Consider the following 10,474-nt stretch of genomic DNA (forward strand, 5'->3'; position numbering starts at 1 on the left):
GATAGTAATAATTGTTATCAAATAAAAAAAAACATAATATTATTATTTTTTCGTTTGCCGACGTTTGAAGAACTCGCGAATCGCAATTATTTTGAAATTTGAACAACAATACAGACCACAGTCGTACAGAATTCTAATAGTTCTATTCATACATATTATTACATAATCGCCATGCATAAGTGTATTGTTTTTAGTAAAACATCCGAAGTATCGCCTAGCCACATTATGTTAGTTTTAATTTGTAAGTATTATTTTCTAGTTGTCCTGATTATATTTCTTAATAATATGCAGTCAGTCTAATTAGCTAATTTGTTCACACCTATAAATTTCCAAACAATGAAAATAGAAGGAAATAATGGCTAAACAACTTTGAATTAAATGATTATCCAATTTCTACCTGACATAGTATCTGCGGATTATTTCACAATTACTGATGTAAACAATGCTCTCAAAACTTAATCCAAACCATTTGTCTGATTTGAGAAGTAAAATAAATTTCAGTATTTACAGAGACATTGGTACTATTCTGAGCACAACTAATAAATTGCATCTATGTAAAATCATTTAACATAATTCATGAATTAGGTATTTATATGTTTTTTACAGCTTGACTTTTTCAGAAAATTGTGTTTCGAATGATGGTGTCGGTCGTGCTATGCTGTGCCGCTGCGGTGATAGACGGACTGTGTTGTCTCCAGAACCGAACAATGTCTGTGAGGGTGGAGCGTGACGTTGCTACTCGTTGCCGGTCGTTAGCAGACAAAAAATTGCACAAATGCTCGAGACATGCATGACGGCCAGGTAAGTGTTTCAGTCAGGAGATTCGTTACGAGAGAGAGTATACAGGGTGATGGGTTATTGTTATCATTTTACAATCAGCGATTATAAGTAGATATTATGGTTAGGGGCTGTCACGAAACATAATCCAAACCACTTGCCTGGGATATAGAAGTAAAATAAAAATATAAAATAAATTTTAATAATTTACAGCAACACTGCTATTACTCTGAGAACGACTAGTAAATCTTATCTAAGAAGTAAATTTCATATAACATTATTAATGCATTTCTGTTGTGTTCATATATTTTTTATAACTTGACATTTTCAGAATATTGTGTTTTTCCGACGATGAGTTTGAAGAAAATGAACAGACAAATAAAGGATATGGAGACCTTACAGTTGATGATTTTAATTCAACCAGAAAATCCTAAGAAACTTAATAATGCCTAATTCACATACACTTATGTAAGTATATAACATATTATTGTCTGCCAAAACCAAAAGTTACTTAATAGTTTATCGTTTTTAGTTCATTCAGTGGATTATACTTATATTTTCAAAACTAAAATATACGATGTACCATATACAAGCAACTAGGAAGTCGATCAAATATCCTGACAATTTTTCAGACGTTGACTTTCATGAAGATAATTCTACCGACAAAATAAATTGTAAAATAAATTAATATTTTAAAATATCCATAACTTGTTTTAAAACTAAAATAAAAATAAATGCTTAGTGCTTTTCTTTGGCCTTCAGTATCTTTTTTGAAAGGAACGTAAATATAGTTGGATGACAGGTAAAAATTTAAAATTTATAGGTGTTTTCAAATACATTGGGCAAAACAGTTCTTTTAGCATTTTCTATACACCATACAATTTTTAAAACAATTTTATTCTTTTGAGCTAACTATAGGAGATAAGACATTTTAATGGAATCACATTAAAATTATAAGTTATCTTTGTTTACTGTCATTTTAACAAATCCCATACCTAATTGATAATAATGTTGATAATATACGGTTATCAACTACATTTATTTTTTGAAACAAAAAATTGTTTTAGAACTCATCACTATTAATTTTATTGTTATGACAATTGAACTGTATTTTGGGACATTGTGAGTAAATGGTAACTTGATACAAAATTAAGTTCTATTGAAGTGTGCAATCATGTGAACAATATGAACATCTAAACTTTCATATAACTAATTAGTTGTACACCTTAATTATTGGTACTGGTTAATTATATTATATTTGGACTGTTTATTTTATAAAAAATAGCTGATCCTGCTGGCAATTTGTTGCCCGTTAAATGTACCTATTCTATATGACTCAAACTTCGTTCAATTTGTTATTTAATATTCGATGTATGGTGTATGGTGTTCAAAATGTATCTTAACTTTTCTGTTGTCCGCAGCGGTATATTATCAGGTAGGCTAAATTATAATTTATAAACTATAATTCCACCTACGAAGGATTAATTTAATCAATTAATACAAAAGCCTAACGCAACCGTACTAAAATCCGATGAATAAAAAAAAAACAAATTTAACACTTTTTAAATTAGCCCATCTTCTTCCCAGAGGTCTAATCTACACACATTTTTGTTTAGTTAATATAATTGTTTAGTAAATGTAATATCATAATATCATATTTATTTATAACTTATATCTCTCAGGTCCATCGTCCATCTGTTGTTGTTTAGTAGATGTGACTTACACTTAACGGTTGTTTTCATGCAATGGTTATTACTAGATTTCAATGTTAATAGTAAAATTAAATCTTAATTAATAAATACTCTGTTCAAAAATTTAAACATTTACTTTCCAAATACCTACTAATAACAGTGTCTCATATTTTTTTATTATAATGTTTTTAGAGTTTACACACATATTTTGCATGTGTCTTGTTCTAATCAACTGTATCAAAAGCCACATTCAGCTGTTATCACACCTATCATTTGTGATATTTTAACTATTGTACAAGATTTTTTGACAAAACTGGCTTCACCTGTCAGAATGGTTGGCATGAGCATATAATGATATATTATAAAGAAGATGTTGCTGATAGGCTGTTTTTAAAAAATCGGGGTGTCCTACATACATACATGCATACATACAAAGTATGTACATTTATTGATCAAAGGAATATTAACTATCAAATTTTATTAAATTTGTAAATTATAGGTTCACTTTTTGTCAAAATCGTTCCCATTCATGGAATTTACTTCTCAACAAGGAAAGACAAACTTATTTGGAAGAAGTCTAAGGGAACATCAATTACCTTCAGTTGCACTCTGAATCGTATTTGTGAATAAAATTATTTGTCAAAGACTTATTTATAATTATAAGAAAACTTTATTTTTAAATTCATACTTGTAGTATTTATAGTTATTGTTATTTAAATTATTTTGGAATTCCTCACTGGTGATCTGATTGTTGTGTATAGAGGCGGTTTCCAGATTTTACTTCAGCTGCAGCATAGATGGCTAATTTCTAGAGAAGTAAAATACATTTTAGTAATTCACAGAAACATTGGTACTACTCTGAGCACAACTAGTAAATTATATCTAAGAGGTAAAATTAATTTAACATAATTCATGATTTTCTGTTGTATTTATATATTTTTTACAACTCGACATTTTCAGAATATTGGGTATCTCCAACGATGAGGTTGAAGAAAATGAACAGACAAATAAAGGATTTGGAGACATATAGTTGATGAATTTAATTCTTAGAAACTTAATAATGTCTAATTCACATACACTTATGTAAGTATATCACTCTAGTATCCAATTTTAAATGTTTGCCAAAACCGAAAGTTACTTAATAGATAATCGTTTTTAGTTCATTCAGTGGATTATACTTATATTTTCCAAACTGAAATATACGATGCACCACATACAAGCAACTAGGAAGTCGATCAAATATCCTGACAATTTTTCAGACGTTGACTTTTATGAAAATAATTCTACCTACTTAGATGAAGCCATACAATATTGGAGCGAATTATGAAACTTAAGGGTGAGAATATTGTTAATAGGTATTTATTTTAAAGCTATTTTAGTGTGCTTTAAACTCTCATACCTACCAGTCCACGAGATAATTGATATTATATAAAATAGACATTGTATAATATCAATAACTGTGTGATTGGACATATATTTGGATATAGAAAGGCCTCAGCCTGTTTAGTCAAAATAAATTGATAAATAAATAATTATTTAATAATATCTTAATATATTCATAACTTGTTTCAAAAATAAAATACAAATAAGTGCTTAGTGCTTCTCTATAAGGTTCCTTAAAAAATATTTTTGTCTTTAAGTTTGATTATAATATCATGTCATATCACCTCTAATATTAAAACTAACAATACAAAATTGGATCTACTGTACTCACATTTGCATGTTGCTTGTTATTCAAAGAGACAAAACAAATGATGCATTGACATATTTTTTAACAAAGTTTTAATTTTTTAGGCAATACAATTTTGCTGAGCAAGAACCCAATTTAAATAACACAGATGAGGGCCTCAACATATCTAAATTGCAAAGAAACACGTAACTAGTTTGGACTTCAGTATCTTTTCTGAAATAAAAGTATATATAGTTGGATGACAGGTAAAAATTGAAAATTCATAGGTGTTTTTAAATACATTGGGTATAAAACAGTTCTTTTAGCATTTTCTATACACCATACAATTTTATTCTTTTGAGCTAACTATAGGAGATAAGACATTTTAATGAAATCTCATTAAAAGTATAAGTTTTTTTTGTTTACTGTCATTTTAACGAATTCCATACCTAATTGATAATAATGTTGATAATATATCAACTGCATTTATTTTTAGAAACAAAAATTATTTTAGAACTTGTCACTATTGATCTGTTTGTTATGACAATTGAACTGTATTTTGGGACATTGCCAGTAAGTGGCAACTTGATACAAAATAAAGTTCTATTGAAGTGTGCAATCATGTGAACAATATGAACATCTAAACTTTCATATAGATACAAACTAATAAGTTGTACACCTTAATTATTGGTACAGGTTAATATGAATTGTTTATTACATTCATTTATTATCATTCAGGTCCATCGTCTATGTATTGTTGTTTAGTAGATGTGACTTACACTTAACGGTTGTTTTCATGCAATGGTTATTACTAGATTTCAATGTTAATAGTAAAATTAAATCTTAATTAATAAATACTCTGTTCAAAAATTTAAACATTTACTTTCCAAATACCTACTAATAACAGTGTCTCATATTTTTTTATTATAATGTTTTTAGAGTTTACACACATATTTTGCATGTGTCTTGTTCTAAACAATTGGATCAAAAGCCACATCCAGCTGTTGTCACACCTATCATTTGTGATATCGTAACTATTGTACTAGATTTTTTGTCAAACCTGGCTTCACCTGTCAGAATGGTTGGCATGAGCATATAATGATATATGATAAAGAAGATGTTGCTGATAAAGATGTGGCTTTTAAAGAAATCGGGGTGTCCTACATGCATACAAAGTATGAACATTAATTATTGATCATGTCAATATGAAATATCAAATTTTATTAAATATGTAAATTATAGATTTACTGGTCGTCAAACCTGTTCCCATTCATGGAACTGACTTTTCAACAAGGAAAGACAAACTTCTTTGGAAGAAGAGTAAGTGAACACCAATTACCTTCAGTTGAACTCTGAATCATCTTTGTGAATAAAACTATTTGACAAAGACTCATTTCTAATTACAAGAAAACTTTATTTTTAAATTTTATAATTAGAGAAAAAAGTATTTAAAATCTTTAATAATTATACTATCATAATTTTCATACTTTTCGTATTTATAGTTTAAGTGTAATTTAAATTATTTTAGAATTCCTCACTGGTGATCTGATTGTTGAGCATAGGCGGTCCCCAGATTTTACTTCAGGTGCAGCATAGATGGCTAATTTCTAGAGAAATAAAATACATTTTAGTAATTCACAGAAACATTGGTACTACTCTGAGCATGACTAGCAAATTATATCTAAGAGGTAAAATTAATTTAACATAATTCATGAATTAGGTATTTGTATATTTCTTACAACTTGACATTTTCAGAAAATTGTGTTTCTCCAACGTTGAGTAGTAAATGAACAGACAAATAAAGGATTTGGTATCACCAATCGCAGCAAGGGGACCGTAGATATATACTTCCTGTATTGTGGTGATAACCTAACTTAACCACAACAACATAATATAATTTTATTTTTCACCGACATTTGAATCATTCGATTAGATATTTAAAATTTGAACAGAATTACAGACTACATTCGTATAGAGTTGTAATCATATGTCTTAGAACAAAATCATCATTCATAAGTGTATTCTTTTTAGTAAAACATCCAATATATCGCTTTGCCACATTCCCTTCATTTTCATTTTCATTTTTAGTTGTACTGTTTATATTTCTTAATAATATATGGTCAGTCTAATTTGCTAATTTGTTCACAAATATAGATTTCCAAAAAACGAAAATAGTAGGAAATAATGGCGGTAATCATTTCTACAGCAACACTGGTAGTACTGCTCTTAGCACGACTAGTAAATCTTATCTAAGAAGTAAAATTAATTTTACATTATCATGCATTTCTGTTGTGTTTATATAATTTTTATAAATTGACATTTTCAGAATATTGTGTTTTTTCGACGATGAGTAAAGGATATGGAGACCTTGCAGTTGATGATTTTAATTCACCCAGAAAAGCCTTAGATACTTAATAATGTCTAATTCACACACACTTATGTAAGTTTTTCACTCGAGTATCCAATTTTAAATTTGTGATATTGTAACTTTTGGATATTATGTAAATTATAGGTTTACTGGTCGTCAAACCCGTTCCCATTCATGGAATTTACTTCTCAACAAGAAAAGACAAACTTCTTTGAAAGAAGGCTAAGCAAACACCAATTACCTTCAATTGCACTCTGAATCATCTTTTTGAATAAAACTATATGTCTAAGACTTATTTATAATTATAAGAAAACTTTATTTTTAAATTTTATAGTTAGAGAAAAAAGTATTTAAAATCTTTATTAGTTATACCATCATAGTTTTCATACTTGTCGTATTTATAGCTTAATTGTATTTCAAAATTTAGAGATATATGACTAATGTGCTGTAATTTATTGTTATACTTGTAGTAGTTTTTTGTACATACTAAATAAGAAATTTTAAGTGAGTGAGAAGAAATAAATTTGAATATAATACAAGATATGACTGTAGTCATCTATGGATATCAAAAAACTTTAAAAGTAATCTTATGATCAATATGTTGCTTGAAACTTTTTAACTTAAGTTTTAAGTTTTTTATTTACATTTTATTATGATTAGAGCGCAAATTTGTATGCTTTTACATATTTGTTCTGGGTGATAGTATGATATGCTGAGTGAGCACAGAATTTTTTCATGACCATAACGATTTGAACTGTGAACTTTTGGGCTGCATATTTCGACAACTAACTCATTTTTTTTTGTATTGTAAATCAATTTTTTGTTGCTTTTATGCAATTGTTTCAGTTGTGGAATTTTAATTTTGAATACCTATGTTTATTGTTGACTTGTTTTCGAACTGTTTACAGATTTACTCAGTTTCCAACTTTTCTCCGCTCATAATCGTTTTTCTTATACAATGATATTATATCATTGAATACAAATTTCACACCATTCGTTATAGTGACTGACTTGTAATCTACTGTATAGCAGAGCGACAGCCACTTGCCCACTTTTTAGTTTTTTTTTTCATAGAAATTAAATAAAATTAGTTAAAATATGCTATGGAATGAATATCAAGTTCAAAAGCAATTGACAGGAAAATAAAATATAATATAATTTTATTGGTATTGTAATTTGTAATGATTAATTTAATATAAGTCAAATTGGTTTAGTAAAATTATACTGTCTATACTCTAAAGCAGGGCTATATTATTTTTTTCCTACAGGGTTGGCACTTGCCTCTAAATATTATGTCATATTGTTGTAAACACAATGTTTGCCTATGTTAATCTTCGCAAACGTTGAGTGATATTAATTATGCCACGAGAAAAACCATCAACAAATTACGAAAGACCGCTAAAAATGGAATTTTAATTTCTTGCGTTTTGTTTATCACCATAGAAACAAATAAAATATAAATAAAAACAAATATTAATTAACTAACAGGCTATAATAAATAATAATAATATCAAATATCCAGACTGACAAACCGTCACCGCTCAGAATCGTTTTTCTTATACAATGATATTTTATCATTGAATTCTAGTTAAATAAAATCCATTATACATTGACCCACTTTTAACCTACTGTACAGCAGAGCGACATCCGCTTACCCACTTTTTAGTTTTTTTTTTTTTCATAGAAATTAAATAAAATTAGTTAAAATATACTATGGAATGAATATCAAGTTCAAAAGCAATTGACAGGAAAATAAAATATAATATAATTTTATTGGTATTGTAATTTGTAATGATTAATTTAATATTAGTCAAATTGGTTTAGTAAAATTATACTGTCTATACTCTAAAGCAGGGCTAAAATTGTGTGTAGTACGACCAGTGTTCGGGACTTCAGGACTTTGGGAGTAATGCGCTAGTAATATTGTAGCTAATTGTTTTAAAACTGATTAGATTGATTCTTTTAAATGAATACTATCTTAAGTGTTTGGAAGTTCTGACACCATTATTAGAAAATTTAGATGACAATGAGAGTATTAACATGGCTGAAAAAGGTAACACAACCATTCAAGTGATAAGTATTGTATGTATATTTGAATATTTCCATAATATAATATTTTTTTTTTTCATTTGACAAAATTTTGAAAGTGAAATTTAATATTGTAATTTTACATGCCTTTAATACTATATTATACAATATGTATTTAGTAATACTTTTCAGTTATGTTAAACCAAAATTAATATATTAATTTACCAATCCATTGTTTTATTTCTGTTACTAAATTGTATACTATTGGCACTATACAATTGTTTGTACCATTTTCTATGTGCCAAGTGTGTTGATTCTTGTTCTGAAACTAAAGGCTTTTCAATGTAACTCTTGTGGTTCCAAATGACTTCATCTCTATCGAACTGTAACAACATAAAATACATAGGTTTATACGACGTGTACAATAATAATATAATCATAATTCTAGCTAAACTAGAATTATGCCCCACGGCCTATTATTGTTTGTTCCCGGGCCATATACTGTATATAAATAAAATATTATGATAGTATAATTATTATTGTACACTTATAAACCTAACACTATGAATTGTTTATTGTATTGTTATACAATTATATTCATATTTTAATTAAATTGTAAAACAATTACATTTAACGCTGAAAATTACAATAAAAATTTTATAATAAACTAGTGATAAACTAGTTAAAAAAAGCTATGCGCTACATGAAATAAAAGTACATTCCCTGTAACTTTAAAGTTCTATTTGTATATAATATAAAAAATTCAACTAGTGTAGGTGTCAATAAAATTAGGGCTAATTCAATAAATTCATTAAATCTCGGTTACACTTAACCCACTGATTTTACCGGCCGAATTCCGCGGCTTAACCTATTGTAATACGGGCTCTTATTCCTTGATCTGTTGGCTTTATTGGCGTGTTACCGGTCAATACAATAATAATGCCAGATGAGGTTATCGATGAACTGAGCATGCAAAAAATTAGAAAACTGGATTTTTTATTATAATTTTTTTTTTGTTGTTTATCGTATTAAACACGGGATTGGCGCTAGTATGAATTTATAATAATTGCTAATAAGTATTAAGTACTATACAGTTTGTGTTAATTCTTATTTCACCTTGATGATCCACACTTCCTTCGATAGGTAACAAGTTCGGGGATTTCAAAAATGTGGATCATGTATACGTATTTATGGGTGTATTATTATATATTTCATCCCCTCCGTAGCAAAATTCCTAAATACGCCACTGGTCCACATAAGTGGCAATAACGATACAATTTACAATATAATATAGTATAAAAGTATAATAAATAGCGTAGACGGTCAATAATCAATATTATGCGACAATATGAATAATATAACAGACGTTCCCTCGTGGCGATTAGCGCCGTAAAGACTACAATAAAGGAATATCATAATATTAGTATACGCGTTCCGTGGTGATTAGCACACACTAAAAAATACAATAAATACAGGTAAACGGTCACTTTGTACGGTCCATTGTTCAAAATGTATAACGCGGACACTTTGTACGGTCGGGTAAAAATGTACATTGCAGAACGCGGACACTTTGTACTATTATATACATAAAGTATATATATATATTATAAATATAGATTTTTTAATTTATGACAATGGAAATGAGCATAGAATTTTAATTTTCGCTGCAAATGGAGGTCTTTCTTTTTTATCTTCATCAAATATGTGGTTCATGGATGGCACATTTAAATGTTCCAGTATATTCGCTCAATTATACATTATACGAGCAGAATTTGAAGGAAATGTTAGGACGTGTGTTTATGCTTTTCTTCCAGATAAATTAGAAAATACGTATCATGAAATGTTGTTAAATCTCATTATAAAATCTGTACGAAACGCAACTCTCCTTAAACCTGAGTGAATTATTATAGATTTTGAATTAGGTGTAATAAACGTAATAAA

General features: G+C 28.1%; 2 long non-coding RNA genes across 2 annotated transcripts; both read left to right on the top strand.

Annotated features, from left to right (window-relative positions):
• The first annotated feature begins 625 nt into the window (after positions 1-625).
• Positions 626-2,890, top strand: LOC132941081 (uncharacterized). The gene is made up of 4 exons (XR_009664131.1): positions 626-801; positions 1,109-1,245; positions 1,310-1,451; positions 2,661-2,890. It is a non-coding gene; the product is annotated as an uncharacterized LOC132941081 (long non-coding RNA).
• Positions 2,891-3,426: 536 nt separating this feature from the next.
• LOC132933457 (uncharacterized) lies at positions 3,427-4,382 on the top strand. Its single transcript, XR_009662885.1, has 3 exons — positions 3,427-3,551; positions 3,628-3,804; positions 4,263-4,382. It is a non-coding gene; the product is annotated as an uncharacterized LOC132933457 (long non-coding RNA).
• Positions 4,383-10,474: the final 6,092 nt, after the last annotated feature.

This window comes from Metopolophium dirhodum, chromosome 1 (assembly GCF_019925205.1).
Source record: "Metopolophium dirhodum isolate CAU chromosome 1, ASM1992520v1, whole genome shotgun sequence".
Classification (NCBI taxonomy): domain Eukaryota; kingdom Metazoa; phylum Arthropoda; class Insecta; order Hemiptera; family Aphididae; genus Metopolophium; species Metopolophium dirhodum.